The sequence below is a fragment of the Corvus kubaryi genome, unplaced genomic scaffold (genome assembly GCF_017639235.1).
Source record: "Corvus kubaryi isolate FWS band 111438036 unplaced genomic scaffold, C.kubaryi_AGA036_p1.0 37387, whole genome shotgun sequence".
NCBI classification, from domain to species: Eukaryota; Metazoa; Chordata; class Aves; order Passeriformes; family Corvidae; genus Corvus; species Corvus kubaryi.
Genome location: NW_024581129.1, coordinates 15,074,450 through 15,092,448, shown reverse-complemented (window position 1 = coordinate 15,092,448; position 17,999 = coordinate 15,074,450). Strand labels below are relative to the sequence as shown.

The 17,999-nt window shown below is 54.7% G+C and overlaps 1 protein-coding gene across 11 annotated transcripts in view; it reads right to left on the bottom strand.

The window, feature by feature from the left end:
* LOC121668873 (ankyrin repeat and fibronectin type-III domain-containing protein 1-like) overlaps positions 1 to 17,999 on the bottom strand; it is a 245,727-nt gene that overhangs the window by 48,602 nt on the left and 179,126 nt on the right. The gene's annotated exons all lie outside the window — the stretch shown is intronic.

Below are 17,999 nucleotides of genomic sequence, written 5' to 3'. Positions count from 1 at the left end.
GCACAAACCACAGACTGAGCTCTTCCGTCACTGTTTCGGGGACCGACACAGGACAATGCCCACAGGGGCTTCCCAAGCCCAAACCCTAGCTCCAGGTGAGCTGGGAAGCGCTGAGGACCCTGCCTGAGGACCCCCCATGTGTTTCCTCAGCTTGGGGACAGACGCTGATTGCACATGGCCAGGGCTGCCCTGCTGGGGTCACCCACCCAGGGCTTCTGCTGATGATCCCAGTGTCTGTATGGGACACTGCCCTTCTGCTGCACCTCTGGAGGCTCAACCCCCACGCACCCCCCAGTCCCCAGGTACTGCCCAGGATTAAAAAAGAGGCAGAGTAGGCTTTTACTTGGGTACTTTTCGTAGTGATAGGATGAGGAGAAACAGTCTTAAAGTAAAAGAGGAGAGATTTAGATTAGGTGTTTGGAAGAAATTCTTTGCTTATAGTGTGGTGAGGCCCTGGCACAGGGTGCCCAGAGAAGCTGTGGCTGCCCCAGCCCTGGCAGCGTCCAAGGCCAGGCTGGACGGGGCTTGGAGCAACCTGGGCTAGTGGAAGGTGTCCCTGCCCATGGCAGAGGGGTGGAACAACGTTATCTTGAAGGTCCCATCCAACCCAAACCATCCCATGACTTCTGTGACTCTATGAAAAGGGAATCTGGGATGATGTCCTGCCAGAACACAGCAGTGAGGTACCTTCCCCACGGAACAGCACAGGACCTCAGCTGGGCTAGCAAGGCAGCAGAACATCTCAGGAGGTTTGGCTCCTACCCACAGGATGGGGCATTGGCTTATCCAGTTTCTCCAAGTCCCTGGTTTTCCTTTGGGATTTCAGTGTCCCACTTCTCAGGCTGACTCAGCCATGATTAGCTGGTGAGCTCTGCTGCTGTGACAGCCCCAGGTCTGCCCTCAGGATATGACATTAGGACACCTCTCCCCCTCCCCCGGGCACACTGGTGCTCAAGGGGGTCTCAGTTCCCTCCCTGACAAGCTCAGGACAGATCAGACAGCATGTCAGAGCCGCTGTGGGCAGCCACACTGAGAGCAAGGGATGAATTCGGGCATATCCACCCAACCAGACTCTTGCATGAGATCCCCGCTGGGGATCTGCGTGATGTGCCAGGGTAGGGCGGTGCTGCAGAGAAGGAGCCAAAGGCTCATGCAGTGCTGAGGGGATGAGCTCTGTGAGGGCCCCGGCTCACCCACCTGCTGAGGACACGGCTGCACACCCAAAGCACCCTGCCTGGTGGGACACAGCAGAGTGGGGATGCCTGTTCTGACCCAGCGAGGAGGGTGCTCAAGGGCAGGACAGCTGGGCAGCAGCCTGAGGCTTCCCAAGGCCAGGGAGAGGGACCCTGGGGATGCTGCAGATGGGAAAGAGTGACAGGACTTGCATGAGAGGGTAAAGAAAGAATGTAGAGGGCTCATCAAAAGAGAACAAGGAGAGATGTCTGACAGCCCTGGGATACGAGGCTGCAGCTCTGGACAAGTTGATCCTGAGACCCTGAACCATTCCTCCCCCTGCCACAGCTCAGTTCGACACGAGCCACTGCTTTGATTACCCTAAACCAGTAAAGGAAAGATGGGTCAGAGTGCAACCTCCCGAAAACCACAGCCCAGAGGAGCCCCTTTCATTGGCCCAACACAGCTGTGGGCACTGGGGGCTTGGGGAAGGGATTTTTATAACAACAGAAGTCTCAGTGGCCACTGACATTTGCCAGATATTGGGGGGCAGAATCAGTGCTCAAAGCCTGTCAGTGAGCACTGCTGTGCCAAGCCTGGCTCTGCACAAGCTGAGCAGATGCAGCCACCAGGACTGATGCTGGGCTGGCTTCCCTGGGAAGGGCCAAGCTGGACTCGGAAGGACCTGGCTCTGCAGCCAGAAGCCAGGCAGAGCAGACGGGATCCTCTATTTAAAGTATGATAACAGGGTCACAGAAACGTCTGCCAGCAAAAGCACTTGGATACCTTGATCTAATTATAGCTGGCATTATCAGGCTGCATTACAATTAGCAAGTCAGTGGCCAGTCTCTATTTCTGGTCTGCAACATGAGGCAGGTCGGTATTCCAAGGAAGAAGGAGAAGGGAAGCAGGGGGAGCGGGACGGAGATACCTCACTGTGTGCTTAAATAAGCAGCACAGCTGCTTCCGAGTGCTGTGGAGAGGCAAGTGTTCTTTGGAGGGTGTTTACATGGAAAGCCAAGGAGAGAAACACAACCCATCCCTCAGCACAGCCCCCCACAGTCATCTGGGGGCAGCTCCTGACCCTGCACCCGCCCGTTCCCCCCCGATGGTGAGGGCTGTCTGCACCCTCCAGGTGAGCTCTGGTCCCACCAGGCCTGTGGGGTCCCGTGCCTTGGAGCAGAACCCTGGCTTTTCATGGAATTGTAAAGGTTGGAAAAGTCCTCTCAGGTCATCAAATCTGACCATTCCCCCAGCACTGCCAAGGCCACCACTAACCCATGTCCCAAGTGACACATCCACACAATTTTTCAATCCTTCCAGAGATGGTGACTCCAGCACTGCCCTGGGGCAGCCTGTTCCAATGCCTGACCACCCTCCCAGTGCCTGAGCACCCTTCCATTTCTTCCAGCAAAGAAAATGTCCTTAATTTATTTCCTTCATTTCTTAATATCCAATCTCTTCTAAGCTATTTAGAAGCCAGATTAAAGCAGCATCCAGGAGGGAGCCCAAGCACATATCCCATTGAATTCCACAAAGCCCATTCCCATCGGCCTGTCCCGTGTTCAGCACCAGGCCAGTCACTTCAGGACAGCTGACAGCAGCCAGAGTCCCTGGAAATGGCTGGCATTTTTAGAGCATCTTTTTGTTTTCTTTGAAAACCAGAGTTTTGTCAAACTTAGAGCATTTGATGCAAAGTATATGATGCTAATCCAAGCAGAAGGAACCATCTGATGAGTCCCAAATTAAAATGTTCCTTTGTTTTGGCTTTCAAACATTGCATTTTAATACTAATGCACAATCTGAATGGAAGGTAAATTTGCATGTCCTTCCCCTAAAAATTCTCTCTCAAAACAATAATTTTATTCATTTGCATTTTGACAATAACAACTGTCCCCTCTCTGACCAACATCTGTGCTGTGACAGAGATGCTGGGGACATGTGCCACAGCCTGGTGAGTCATTCTGCACCCCAGCATGCCTGTGCCACTGTGGGGACTGGACCTGCACCACAATCATCTCCCCCCTGAGCAGGCACCTTCCAGCTGGAAACCCATCCCCATGTGGATACAAGCCAGGAGGCGTCCCAAGGGTGGACACAGCAAGGAGGCAGCGGGATGTGCTGCTGAGAGCCCAGGGGTAGGAATGTGGCCTGAAAAGGGGCTGCAGGACTTGGAAGAGATGGGATCCTGCGGACAATGTAAGATGATCAGGAAGTTTCCTCTCTCTCCAGATTGTAAGCAATATTTAGGCTGCCATCTGCACACCTGTCACACTGTCACATTAAGATCCTGGTGTTGCCATTTGGTGCTGTAAAACAGCTGAAAAGAAGAGAAGGGCTTGGGGGTGCTGCTGGCTGAGAGCTGGAGGTGCCCCAGCCGTGAGCACCCAGAGCCCCCCTGTGCTGGGCTGAGCCCCCGTGTGGGCAGCAGGGGATGGGGGGATTCTGCCCCCTCAGGTGAGACCCCACCTGCAGAGCTGCCCCAGCCCTGGGGCCAACAGCAGAGGGACGTGGAGCTGCTGGAGAGAGTCCAGGGGAGGCCACGGAGGTGCCCCAAGGGCTGGAGCCCCTCTGCCCCTCTGGAGCCAGGCTGGGAGAGCTGGGGGTGTTCACCTGGACAAGGGAAGGCTCCAGGGAGAGCTCAGAACCCCTTCCAGGGCCTAAAGGGGCTCCAGGAGAGCTGGAGAGGGACTGGGGACAAGGGATGGAGGGACAGGACACAGGGAATGGCTTCCCAGTGCCAGAGGACAGGGCTGGATGGGATATTGGGAAGGAATTGTTCCCTGGCAGGGTGGGCAGGCCCTGGCACAGGGTGCCCAGAGCAGCTGGGGCTGCCCCTGGATCCCTGGCAGTGTCCAAGGCCAGGCTGGACATTGGGGCTTGGAGCAGCCTGGGCCAGTGGAAGGTGTCCCTGCCCATGGCAGGGGGTGGAATGGGATGAGCTTTGAGATCCTTTTCAATGCAAACCATTCCATGACCTTATGATTGTAAGCAAAGATCTTTTTCTGACTCCCAGCCATGAACCAGATCATTGACAAGGACCACTTCATGACTGGCACATCCCAGCCTGCTTCACCTCCAAAATTAACAGTCTACTTTAAACCCAAAAATCCATCCATATACAGACAACAAATAAATAAAACCTACAAAATAACATGGTCAAAAATTCCTTTCCTTGGGCAAAATCCCCATCATTTTGCTTGTTTTCAAGAATTCTACCATCTCCCTCTGTGCTTGTTTTTAATGAAGATATCTATCACTCCTTCCTGAGCAGCAGGACAGAGATCTTGGGCTCTTCCAAGCGGGCTGTGTGAGCATGATGGATTGTCTGTGTGCCAAGTCAGAGGAACGTGCAGACTTGCTCCTGTCTTGCCAGGAGCCAGGTTTTCAGAATTCCCCTACTACCAATTACCGCTTTTACCCTAATTAAAAAGATACCAGGGAACAGAAAGAAAAGGACAAAATCCAACCAATCTCTTCGTTCGTGTGCAATCAGCAGGGACAGGTGAGGAGGTTCCTGAGGGGCTCAGTCCTCCTGGGACCTTCACCTCCCTCTGCTCACGCCAGCTGAGCCCACCCACGGTGAGTGAGGCAGCACCCTGCCGTGCTGGGCTCCCCGCGTGCCGCCCCGGCCACCCCGGCCTGCAGCCCCCGGCCCGCGCGGGACAGACGCCCCGGGGGATGCGCCCGTGTTTAGTCTGAGCGCAGCCCTGGCGCTGGAGCCGCCTCTTGTTTTCCATGGCCCCGCGTCCCACGCTGCGCACAGGAATGGAAAAGCTTGTTATTCTGGGCTGCCGGGCGGCCGGGCCCGTCCAAGAGCGGGGAGCAGTGATGTGGTTACGCGAGCCGGCCGCAGAGCCTCCATGGCTTCAGCTGCTGGCTGGCACCCATCTGCTCCGGCAGACCACACCGCCTGCCGCCACCGCCGCCACGGGCACGGGCAGGTGACGGGAGCTGGCTGTGTCTGGGCACACTGCTGTGGTGTGTCTCCAGGTGGGCTCGCACGGGCCTAGAGCGAGGGGGAAGGATGGGAGAAGACCTCAGAGGCACCAGGACAACTGCCCAGAAATGGAGCCCTCAGCACCCCGCTGGCCTCAGTGCTCAGCAACGGCACAAAGCAGGGCCAGGACGTGTCCCTTTGGGTGATGGAGCACTGGAAGAGGGGCTGGGGAGTCTCCTTCTCCAGATATATTAAAAACACACCTGGACACCATCCTGTGCAACCTGCTGTAGGTGATGCTGTGATTTAGCAGGGGCTGGGCAAGATGATCTCCAGAGGTGCCTTCTAACCCCAACCACTCCGTGATCCACGACACACGCAGCCTGGCCCATGGCTCTGCTGCCTCTGCAGGATCTGGGTAGTTGGGGGTTCTGGTGACCCCCAAGGACACCCAGTACCTCTGTGTTTCACTCACAAAGTTCCTCAAACTGGTAAAGATCTATCAAAGAAATTAAGACCTATAAAATCCCAGCCTATGGAGGATGTTGGCCAACCAAAGGGAAAAAGGAGAAGGGCAAAATACCACAAGTCTGATTATGAGATGTAACACTGGTGTGCACCAGCACCAGGCAGGAAAAACTCATTGAAGTATTTTAATGGTCAGAAGAACACCACCATAAAACGCCACCGTGTTACCACAGCGCTACCCTGCCCTCTGTGGCTCCTCTCCTACACAGAGTAAGTGATTATTAGGGACAGCTGGGCCCACACCACAAACCCCCCTCCGCTGCCAGCACCTCCTGGTCCCAGGATGGGCTGCAGGAAGATGCAGAGCTGCGGGGGCACCTGTGGAACTTGTGCCCTGGCCCCTGGGTGGATCTGGCTGGGGGCTGGGAGGTGGGGACCCTCCAGGCCGCAGTTCCAGCCACATCTGTCCACACTAAAAAAGAACGTCCCTCTCTGGTTTTCCCTTAGGACTTGTGAGCACGTCAGGAATTAAACCCCAGTCTCCTGGGCTCATTGCACTGGTGCAGGAATCTGCATCTTTTTTTCTTCCCTGCATTCCAGTTCTTCCCAGCTCAGTGAAAACCCCTCCCCACCTTGCCCAAGGCACTTCAGTGTGCATGGGGATGCCGGATGCTGCTTAGCAGCCCTTGAAATAACAGGGCCAGGAGAATGGGAAACGCATCCCTACAGACAAACCATGGCTTCTTCAAACTTCCTCCCCATCCAAAATTGCCCTTGAAAAGCCATGACAGGGAGTTACAAAGGTCCCTCTTGCAAGAAGAGGAAAAATGCAGGAGAGAAAAGCCCTTGGCGTGCCTCCCCCGCGTCCGGCTCCGGCCCCTGCGGCTGCCACGGAGGTTTGAGGGACTTGAAGGGATTTGCGATGCAATAAAAACATTCCTGCTTGCAAAGCATGAAACCCCAAAAGTTTATGGGAAACCACTGTCTTCGGGATGTCTGCATATCTTCAGGCATCCTGGGAGCTGTAGTTCAAAGAAACCAAGAAAAAAGCAAGCAGCCGATAATGATGGTTTCTGGATGGAGGTTGTGTGACTATTGGCTCCCGCACGAAAGCCTGAATTTCTGGGATGCTGAGCCCAATTGTGCAGCCAAGTGAGAGAAGAGCTCCTTGGCGCCTGGGGCACGAGGGACTCCGGCACCACAGTGGGGGAGAGCGAGAGGCACCCGGGGAAGGGCAACCCAAAAAACCACGTGTCGGTGGCTGGGAAGAGGGATGCACTGCAGCAGAGGCCAAGAGGGACGGGCCAAAGACATCTCCAGGGCTGGGAACCTGGCTGGAGCATGGCCTCGCCTGTGAGCTGAAACCTCCGTGCCTCAGTTTCCCCATTAACTCTTATTATCCCCCTATCCCCAAGCGCTGCAAGGATTGGCCTTTGCTGTTTGAACACCCATGGGGAGCTGAACTCCTCAGAAGCCAGCTGTCCACACTGCACCATTAAATCACCTCCAGGCCCATTTCCTCTGAGCCCATGAAGGACAGCTGTGCCAGCCAGGCTGCTGAAAGGCACTTTATTCCAACACAAGACACTCTTCAGGCAAGAGTCACCTCCCAGCGGGAGAACCAGCAGCACGTGGCACCCTCCAGATGAGGCACTGCCCATCAGCACTCCCACATCTGAAACACCCTGGGGTGCAGGGGCAATGGTGGGGGACAGAGATGTGAGAGGCTGTGTATCATCCTGGACTGAGCGTGGAGTGATGCAGGAGATGCTTTCATTTCCAACCACGGGCTCCTGCAGCAAAGACCACAACCTGGGTAAAGCCAGCGCTGGAGACATGAGAAGGTGACCTTCTCACTACCTGCCTTGTATCGTGGGCTTGGGCTTCACCGGCCAGAGCACGAGACTGCCCCGTGGCTGTGCGAGGCCCTCTCTGATGCTGGACACCACCTGCCCACCAAGGCACCACGACACCGAGCGTGGGGACAAACCCACACCAGCACCAGCTGACACAACTGACCCCAGCATGGTGTGCTCTGCCGGCTGCTGCGAGCCTGAAGGCCTCGAGAGTGCTTTCAGACACTTGGAAAGCAAAGATAAACCACAGGAGAGTTTGTCCTTGGAGAAAACCTGTAGCCCTGAAGAACGAAGAAGAGGCGGAGCATTCACACTGGCAATAGCAGCATGGATGCTACTCCATGGATGCTACTCCACGGATGCTACTCCACGGATGCTACTCCACGGATGCTTTTCCATGGATGTTATTCCATGGATGCTACTCCACAGATGCTACTCCATGGATGTTATTCCATGGATGCTACTCCATGGATGCTACTCCACGGATGCTATTCCATGGATGCTACTCCACGGATGCTACTCCATGGATGTTATTCCATGGATGCTACTCCACGGATGCTACTCCACGGATGCTATTCCACGGATGCTATTCCATGGATGCTATTTCATGGAATGCTCTCCAGCTGTGGCATCTTCCCGCTCCAGAGCAGAACATGTTGCACGTACTTGCCAAAACCACTTGTTGGTGCCTGCCAAACACTGCCCACGGGGTGAGAACACCACAGGAGGCAGGTCCCCAGGACACAGCACTCTTCACACCTCACTGCCACTCCATCCAGGCTGTCACAGGGCATGGGCTTCCAACTCCTCAGCACCAATCCGGTGTGATGAGGCAGCAGGTGCACAGGCCAGTGCAGCCCAGAGTTGAGTTTCTGGAGGTTCTGCAGAAGGACACCTTGGTTTTGCAGAGCTGAGCCCTCTGCTCTGGAGAAGAGCAGCTGGAATGTTTCTGGGCCAGCTGTGCCTTCACAAGCAGTGGAAAGGGCACCCTGAAATGGTCAAGGCCAGGGCACATAAGCTGAAGACCTACCAAGATTTAGGACATCATGCTGGTGCCTCTTGCTTCCTTTTCCTTGGCTGCCAAACTCACATGGCAATCCTGATCTCCCCTGGAACTAAACCCAGATTGGCTGAAACCACGCCATGGACACAGCCAGTTCCCTTTCCGAGGCTCCCACACGCCAGGAAGCACCCCCAGGCCCTGGGCCGAGCATCTGGGGTGCAATGCCAGCACCTGCTCCACCTCTCCCAAGGCAGGAGCTCTGCACTGTGCTCTTGCAGTGGCTGTCCCTGCTCAATTCAAACCTCACTTTGGAGCCCTTGTTCTGTTCCTTGGAGCTGATAAAACCCAGCTGAGGAAGATGGGGACTTCAGGAGCAGAGCTGACACTCAGAAAACAGGACTACCTCCCAGCCAAGCCCAGCCAAAGCACAGCATGTGCCTCCTACACTCACCTCTTGCATCTCAGGTCGTCTTCTGCACTGCCCAACCCTGACAGGGAATTTGCATTGCACCACGAGCCTCAGCAATGGACATCTTCAAAGCAGAACCCCAGGGAGAGAAGGGAGGAGCAGGAAGCTGCTGTTAGGGGCCATTCCTGAATGGAAAAGCAACCATCTGGGTTCAGAGCACCCCTCAGCAGCTGGAGGAACACACAGGCACTGCCATGGTTTGAGACAGGTTGGCTCAATGCTGCCCAACAGGTACCCTGGGCCTTGTGCAGTCATTTCCCTTTGAATTAACGCCACTTTTCAGATCTGACTGACAATGCTGATGTCTGTCTATTACACCAGGAGTCGTTCCCAAAGCTCCTGTGTCTTTTTCCAAAAGAGCCAAAGCAGCAAAGGGTTATTAACTGGGGAGACAGCGAGCACAGGGAGGGAACGTGCTGTTCTTTGACAGGAACTGTGCTAATGAACATTATAAAATTAAAGATCAGGAAAACCTCAATGACAACTTCAACCCTAGAAAAGCTGCAGTTCAACCCCAAGGAAATCAGCCAAGAGAGAAGAAAGCTCACTGTGGATTCTGGATCCACATTCCAAAACCTTCACCTCCAGCACCAGGTTGCTCCATTAAAGCAGAGTCTGACATTAGGCTCATCACAGAGGTATCCCAAGGCCCTCTGCTAGTTCTGGGTATGATTTCAGCCAGCCACCGCCCGATCCTGATGGAAAGCAGTTAGGTGATAGCTGAACCAGGACTTTGCAAGCCACTAAGAGCACCATGTAGCCACAGATGCCTGTCTTTTCTTCCAGCACATTCCTTGAGGATGTGTGGCCCTGGTGTCCTCTCTCTTCACGCCTCCTTGGAGCTGGTTTATCCACAGAGAGGAAGAGGAGCTGCCACACCATGATATTTGTGGCCTTGCAAGTGGCTTTCAGGTTTGCTTGAACGGTTTGCTTGAACACTTGAGTGGTTTTCAGGCTTCGTCTCCTTGGCCACTGCAGGGACTGCTTTTACAGGAGCAAGTCCAATGAAACCCTTCAGCATGTGCTCATGTCCCAGGTAAGGGCAGCCTGTGGAGATCAGTGCTCCAGAAAAACACTTCCCTGGATGTGATGGAGATGCCACCACCAAAGCCCTACCTGAGTGGGACCTCCCAGGGCTGCCTCTCCCCAGGAAAAACAGCAAACCTATACTATCAACCTATACTTTGGGTGTTCAAAAACAAGCACAGCTCACTCTGCTCTACAAAATAAGAAAAAATCCTGGAAAAAACAGAGCACAAACTGTACCTTCACACAGGCCCCACCAAGCACCAACCCAGGGTGAGCAGAAGCAGCTGAGCCCAAAGAGAGTCACATTTTCTAGGGAACATTAATGCAGCCCTGGAGCTGGTGGTGACAGGTAAGCCCCGGGCTCTTGGCTGTGCTGGGCTCAGCGGGAGACGGGGCTGGACCCCGGTGGGACGGATGCTCTAAATTAGGAATGAAAACATTGCCCCCCTGCTCAGCAGAAGGGTATGCTCAAAGTGAGCCCTTGTCTGGGACAGCCAGTGGGCCAAGCGAGGCGACAACAACAGCTCTGCCAGAGTCCAAAATACACCCGCAACTTGTTTTGAATTACTTTGTGCTGGGCTTTAAAATATGCTGAAAAATTTCCATCCAGCCTGGCTGTGGAGCTGCAGGAGGACCCTGGGGTTTGTTTCCACGCACGGTGACGCTGACCTGAATTTCTCCCCACGGGTAGTAAAAAGAGAGAGCTCTCGGGGAGGGCAGTGCTGAGAGGAGCAAGGGGACAAGGAGCCACCCAGTGTGCTCTGGCAGTGATTTTGGGTGGGGACTGCTCAGGGTCCGCACCAGCAGCTGTAGGGGGGAGGGATGCTCCTTCCCAGCACAGGGAAGCACCCCATGGACACATCAAGCTGAGTCAAACCACAGAGGGAGATCTGCTCCCTGAGCGTGGCGGTCCAGCCCCTGCCGGCACTGGAACCTCTTGCTTGCGGCTCAAATCAACGCGGCTCCATTACAAACAAACCTGTGGGAGGGAGAGGCAAAGAAAGAATCCCTCGAGGAATCTGCAAGGCACTGGAGGAGCTAAAAATAACCACCACCAACAAATCAATCTAGAAACAGAAAGCTAAAATCCCTAGTAATAGAGGGTTGCCAGGTGGAGGAGGGAGAAGCCTGGCACCCTGTGCCCTGGCCCTGCCCACCAAGGATCCTGCAGAGAGTAGGGGCACAGGAATGTGGGACTGAGGGGGCATCGCTGCCTCTGACTGCCTCCAACAGACACCAGCTCCCACACAGGGAAGCATGGCATTGTTTCCCCACTTTCTTACCTCTGTGTTTTCAGATTGCCTCTCGAGATGGGCCAGCTGACTCCAAGGAGCCAAGGTGCTCGAGCCAAACTCCTCAATCCCTCCTCCACTCCATTCCAAGCTCCAGAAATGGAGCCAAATCTCATGTCCTTTCCAGTTCTGGTCACCACCTTTCCCACACCCCTCTGGCAAGATCAGTCTGATCTCAGGACTCATCTCTGTATCTACCAGTGCTATTTTCCCCCTTCCAGACCCCTCCAAGGATGCATATCCCAATCCAGGCCTTCCACCCCTGAACATGTGCCATCACAGACAGAGTGGGGGCCACAGTGATCTCACAGCTGTAAGGTAACAGGAACACTCTTGGAAAGTGGATAAAAGGCTCTGGATGGCAACTCAGTTGCAATGTGAAATTCCAATGTGAATTGTAGGACTTCACAAGACCAGAAGAATGAGGCCTGGATGTGGCTACGGTAAGTCAGCAGGGTGGAAGAGCCCTGGGTTTGTTCACCAGGCACACAAGAGAATTCCCAGCCCACTGGAAGGTCGCAGCACACGGGCAGAGACCTGCTCCTGTCCTCCACGTCCCCAAGGCCAGCAGGGAAGAATGCATCCCAAAGGGGATTGGGAGAGCCCCCATGCTCGTGCCATCCCACCCCCCATGCTGCCGTCTACAGCGGGGTGACGTCCCCAGCCAAGCAGAGATGTGCCATGGAGGGCTGCACCCACCCATGGTCCGGGACAACATCCTCGGTCTGTCCCCACCCCAGCCATGGCACAGCCCCTGGATCCGACGGGCAGAGCCGGAGGGACACGAGGCAAGGACAGGCCACCCAGGAGCAGGGACAGGAGCAGGGGAGGCGGTAATTCCATGTCCTGCCCTCGCCTCCCCAGCCCGGCTCAGCTCGGGTGACGAACGCCGCAGGAAGGGGATGCTGCTCTCCTGACACCGCACACGCCGCTAATCCCGCGGCTTTATCTGTCACTTCCCCATCCTGCCCGGCTCCCGGGCGCTCCGCCGAGCCCCGCTCCCTGCCTGCCTCCCGGCTGCCCCATTCCAGCTCCCTGCTCCCTCGTTTGCGACAAAAAACCCTAGGAGGGGCAAAAGGGTGTTGACAGGGTGTTTGTTAATCAAACGAGCTGGGGATGAGCGGGAGCCTCATCAGGCAGTGCTCCCAGCTCTCCTGCCGGAAAGGTAATTCCCAGGACCGGAGCGGGGCACGGGGGGTGGATGCCAACACAGGGCACCCCTGCGAGGGCAAGGAGCTATGGAAGCACGGGGCCGAAGTTCCCAGTGGCCACCAGCCCCTGCCCTCCCGGGTGCCTCCCTGCCCCACTGCTCCCTGCAGGGACCCTCACATCCCTCACGTCCCCAGCCTCCAGGGACCAGCAGCTCGCCCTGACATTCCCATCCAGCACCTCCTCTCTGGCTGTGGAGCAAGAGCCCTGGACATGCCTGGAGGGACCTACCCAGGGACACAGACCCCAGCCCGGGGGTCCCCATGGCACTGCCCACCCGGACCAGTGCCAGCTCTCTGCCCAGGAGCCCCAGAGGCAGATAACCTGCACTGTGCAAGTGCTGGGGCATGCAGCTCGGCAATAGCCCAGCTCTCCAGCTCAGGAATGTCCAAATAAATACAGAAATACATAAAAAGGCCATAAATAAGGTTGCCTGAGATGGCTGTTTGTCTCCCGCCTGGCCAGGACCCCCGCTCCCCCGCTGCTGTTTGCCTTGGCAGATGACAGCTGGGTAATTTGTTTCCATTGCAATGAAGTCCCAATTAACTGGAATAAACTTTTTATACTAAGTGTGTTTGTTTAACAAACTGGCTCTTTCAGAGCCTCACCGAGACCTGATTGATGCATTTGAGGGGAGTGGAAACACGCTGGGTGCTTGGACATTAAAGCTGCAGTGTCTGAGCAGGCTGGGGCTGAAAGGGCTCTCTCTGTGTTTGGGAAATCAAAACTGACACCTCTGATGTCTGGACTGGGACAGGGATTTCAGCGTGGCCTTTGTGTACAAATATTGACAGTTTCTCATTCGCTGTGGCTGACAGCCCCTCTGGTGTCCCCGCGGGGCGGGACATCCCCCAGGGCCAGGCTCTGCTGGGAGAAGGTGGGGTCCATCGTGCTGCAAGGATGCACCTCGTGCCTCCTAGGGACAGCCCAGGGGGCTCCAGCCAGCCAACAAAATCCCAAGGAAAGGTGGGACTGGCTCCACAGGACACTCTCAATGAAGCAGAACCAATGTCTTCAGCAGCAGCCACGCTCCTCCTCCCAGCCTTCAGAGGTCACCTTCATGGCTCATGAAGCCATTGATTTACAGCAGCAAGGCCAAGATGGTGAGAAACCAGTCTGAGATGGCGAGAAACCAGTCTGAGGTGTCTAGAAACTGGCTGGGAGCCTGAGTCTGGTTTCTGGTTCACACCACAGTTTTCAGCAACACTCTCCAGCTGAGGGGAGGTGAGAGAACAGAGAAACCTGAGCCCAGAAGAAGAGTCCTCCTCATCCTCAGAACCCTTCTGTTGGGATGGAAATGGCAAAGCCAAGTGGACAAATTGCACAGTAGGGATCTGGCACAAGTGGGACCCGAGGCAGGCAGAGAAGACACTGTGTGCAGCACAGGGGACAGCAGCTCTTGTGCTGGGCCTCCTCCAGGAACATCACTGCTGGGAGCACCCTCAGGACCAGCAGCACTAAGCCCCCACATCTGCCAGACGGTGGCCCAAGATCCAGAGGGACAAAAGGGGGACACGGTGGGGAAAAGATGCCCCAAGCATCCCTGGCAGTGGTGCCAAAGGCAGGCACCGAGCACCACTGCTGGCTCTGGTGGGATGTCCCACGAGGAGGGAAAAGCCACGGCACAGCCTCACGGCAGAGCCCACGGCAGGACCAGCCCCACGCTGGAGCTGTGTTCCAGCTGCCTGGTGAGACACTGCATGAGTAATAAGCACTTCTGGAAAACAAAGCACTTCTGCCATCCGAGCGGACAATGAGTGCAGCTGAGCTTTCTCTCCCTGGGCGCTTTTTCTTTCCTACCTCAAACTGCAAAGGAAAACCTCCAACAGACCCTGCTTGAGAACTGTCAGCTCCAGAGGTGTTCTTGAAGCATTCATTGGGAAGGCTTTTCTATTTCACATCTAAAAATGGGAATTTGCAGGTCCTAGAGTTCCTTTCATCTGCTTCTCCAGCCCATTTCCTCGAAGCACGGCACGCATTTCCATTTACTGTGGGACAAGGTGGTGTTTTCCTGTGGCTGGGGGTTGAGCTGATCTCCCACAATCCCTCAGTAAAATGCCCCAAAGTCTGTCTGAAGTCAACCTGCCTGGGCTGTCCACAGCTTGATTCAGTCAAGTCTTTAATTTAGGTGTAAATACGGTTATTCATTGTTCCAGGCCCTGGCACAGGGTGCCCAGAGCAGCTGGGGCTGCCCCTGGATCCCTGGCAGTGCCCAAGGCCAGGTTGAACAGGGCTTGGAGCAGCCTGGGACAGTGGAAGGTGTCCCTGCCATGGCAGGGGTGGCACTGGATGAGCTTTAAGGCTCCTTCCAACCCAAACCATTCTGGGATTCCATGATTCTTCAGTGATGATTATGAGCTCATCCTACATTCAGGATGTGCTGAAGCCACCAGTGGCAGCACTGATGGCAGAGCTCTGCACTGTCTGCCCAGGCTCCCTGTGCAGTCCAGGGGGAGAGAAGGATTAATTTCCCCATAAATTAGTTGGAATGCTGGTCGTGGCGCCCTTTCACATGATGTCCTAAGCCTGAAGAGACAAGTGAGCACCCTCACCCTCATCCCTTCCCAGGGCACAGCCACCACACTACCCTAAATCCTGTGTGTGTCAATGCCAGAAACCTGTAGGAAAGTTGAAATCCTTGGATCACCCCTCCACGCACACGGCTTTGTCAGGATGCAGGAAAGACAGCGCGTTTTCCTCCTTTAACACCCTCAGTCACACTTTTCCCTGTGCAAATTAGCACCATCTCCACATCTCCCCACAGCCTGCCCAGCACAGCCCAATCCTGCCTGATTATCCCTCCCAGGGAAAGAGGAGCTCCCGGAGATCCGGCTGATTGCTCGCAGGACCTGGGGCTGCCCCATCCCTGGAAGCGTTCAAAGAATGGGGCTTGGAGATAGCTGGGATAGGGGAAGGTGTCCCTGCCCACAGCAGGGGTAGAACCAGATGATCTTTAAGGTCCCCTCCAGCCCAAAGCCTTGTGGGATTCTCTGGTTCCGTGGCCCAGCTGTCGATCTGGCACTGCAGGTGGGAGCACGGAGAGAAAATATCACAACAGCATTTGAATAAAAACCCAGATTAATCCGTGGCTGTTCCAAGAAACCGTACCAGAGCCCTGCTCGTGCTGTGCTGAGGGGCAAAGCTCTTGGGATGAGGTAGCGAGGTGGAGAAAGCAGAATGAGGAATGGGAAATTTTCCCTCGTGAGCAGAAATTGAAGGCACTCAACACTCCTGGAACTGCTCCGCTGCTCTACGTGATCAGCAGTGCCTGCGTGGGAGGGTGGCGGGGAGTGAAGAGGAGGGCACTGCACACTCACAATACACACCATTATACGTTTTCCTTTGGAATTACAGATCTTTTAGCAGTCAGTGCTTGAATAAAGACATATTTACCTTCTCACCCAGGACTGGGATGAGGCACAGCACATCGTACCTGAGCCAGCTGCAGGAGCTTGGCCTTCAATGCATGTTCCCAATGGATAAGAAATAATGTGCTAGCAGGGATTTGGGTCTCTGAGCTGCACACTGGGAGACTCAGAGAGCCAGCAGGAAAATCATGGGATCACAGAAGGGTCTGGGTTCCACCTAGCTCCAACCTCCTGCCATGGAGCGCAGAATAGAGTGGTCGATACAAATGAAAAATTACAACAGATAGGAAAATCATTAGGGAAACTAAAGAAGGGGAAAATGCATGGCTGGACATGGAAAATCTGCAGTGGGAGCCAAACAAGGGTCTGGTTTTAAGGAACACCGGGGCTACTGTAAAGCAGGGTCTGTAGGACTGCTCAAACGGTGCAGAAAAGGAAAACATAGTCCATATTTATTCTGTGTTTGGGAAAAAAATGTGAGTAAACGAATTCCTAGGAGAGATGAAGCTCTCCTAAATCATTAGCATCCATGCTTACATCGAATGTGGCCAAACAGCACCAACCAGCACCAACAGCTCAGCCAACACGTACCCAAAAGCTGGGGAGAGGTTTTTGGGCTTTGCTGCTTGTTTTGAGCAAAGTTCAGGCTGCCACATCCAGATGGAAACGGCTCCTTCCCCCCAACATTGCCACCCGGCAGTAAGGGTGACCTAGTTACCAACCAAGCGGTCAGCCTGATCTAGGGCCCAGAAGGCAGGGCTCATCTGGAATTGAATTAAGAAATAATTAAAGGATGTAAGTTCTAATTAAAGTCAGTCGGTGTGTCGTGGTGGAAGAGATCTTGTCAAATGAGCCTGATGTCACCCTGTAATGAACACTCGCTTCCAGGAACGGGCCCTGCGCACGTCCTGGCTGCGCAGGCAGAGCTCTCAGTGCTCCCTGATGCTCTGATTTCAGGAGATGGGGCTGTGCAGCCCCAATCAAGCACTTTAAATAGATTTAGAGCCGGCTGACAGGTCTCACACAGGAGGTGTCAATGGGGAATCGTTAGCGAGGCTCCATGGGGAACACGCCAGTCGATACTTTCATCGATGATCGCCATGAAAATAAAAAATCCTCACTCAAAAAATTAGCGGATGACAGGAAGATTGATGTAATGGTAAATATTGATGAGGAGAGAGGGAAATGTGGGCTGCCTGGTAATGCTGAGCCCATTCAAACACTGTACATGATAATGCAGCCCAGCATGGGATGATGCAGCTCTGGAGAGGGATTTCAGGCCGTATTTCTGAACAGGAACTGGAGCCCAGACAAGAGGGAGCCTCCAGGAAGGGTCAGGGGTCACCACGGGTGAGCAGCCCAGCACAAGGCTCTAATGTGATGCTGTGATGAAAAAAGCTGATGCAGTTCTTGGGGGAGAGCAGGAGAGCAGCACGTACTGCACTGCTGGGACTGCCACTGCCACTGCTGCAATTAAGGTGTCCACGTTTAAGGGGGACACTAAAACAGCAGAGCCTGGAGGGATGAGTCACAAAATTGATCTGAGGGCTGGAGAAAATATCGTGCTGCAAAAGATTTGAGCTATATTGAGTTTATTGATAAAAATCTGCCACCCACCAAAAACCAGAGTGGTGCCAACTGCTTTTATCAGTGAGGTGTGCCAGGAGGCAGGGACTTGGAAGTGGAGACCAGCAAATTCTAGTGAGTTTTGGGTCAGGATTAGATACATCTCAGGAGTGCTCAGAGAATTAGATAACTCTCAGAAGGCAACCAAAACCTCTCCAGGAGCTTGTGGGCAATTTATATCCCTACAGCACATCCGAGGCCAAAGGAGTGATCCAATAGACCTGAATCCCAGCAGACAGCTGGAGCTCCAGGGCTGACTCCTGCCATGCACCAGGATGAAGGCTCAGGAGGGGTGTTTAATGGCTTTAAACTGACAGAGAGCAGGTTTGGAGTAAATGCTAGGAAGGAATTGTTCCCTGGGAGGGTGGGGAGGCCCTGGCACAGGGTGCCCAGAGCAGCTGGGGCTGCCCCTGGATCCCTGGCAGTGTCCAAGGCCAGGCTGGACAGGGCTTGGAGCAAGCTGGGATAGTGGAAGGTGTCCCTGCCCATGGCAGGGGTGGGACTGGGTGAGTTTTCAGGTTCCTTCCAACCCAAACCATTCTGGGGTTCCATGAGAGAGTCCCGGC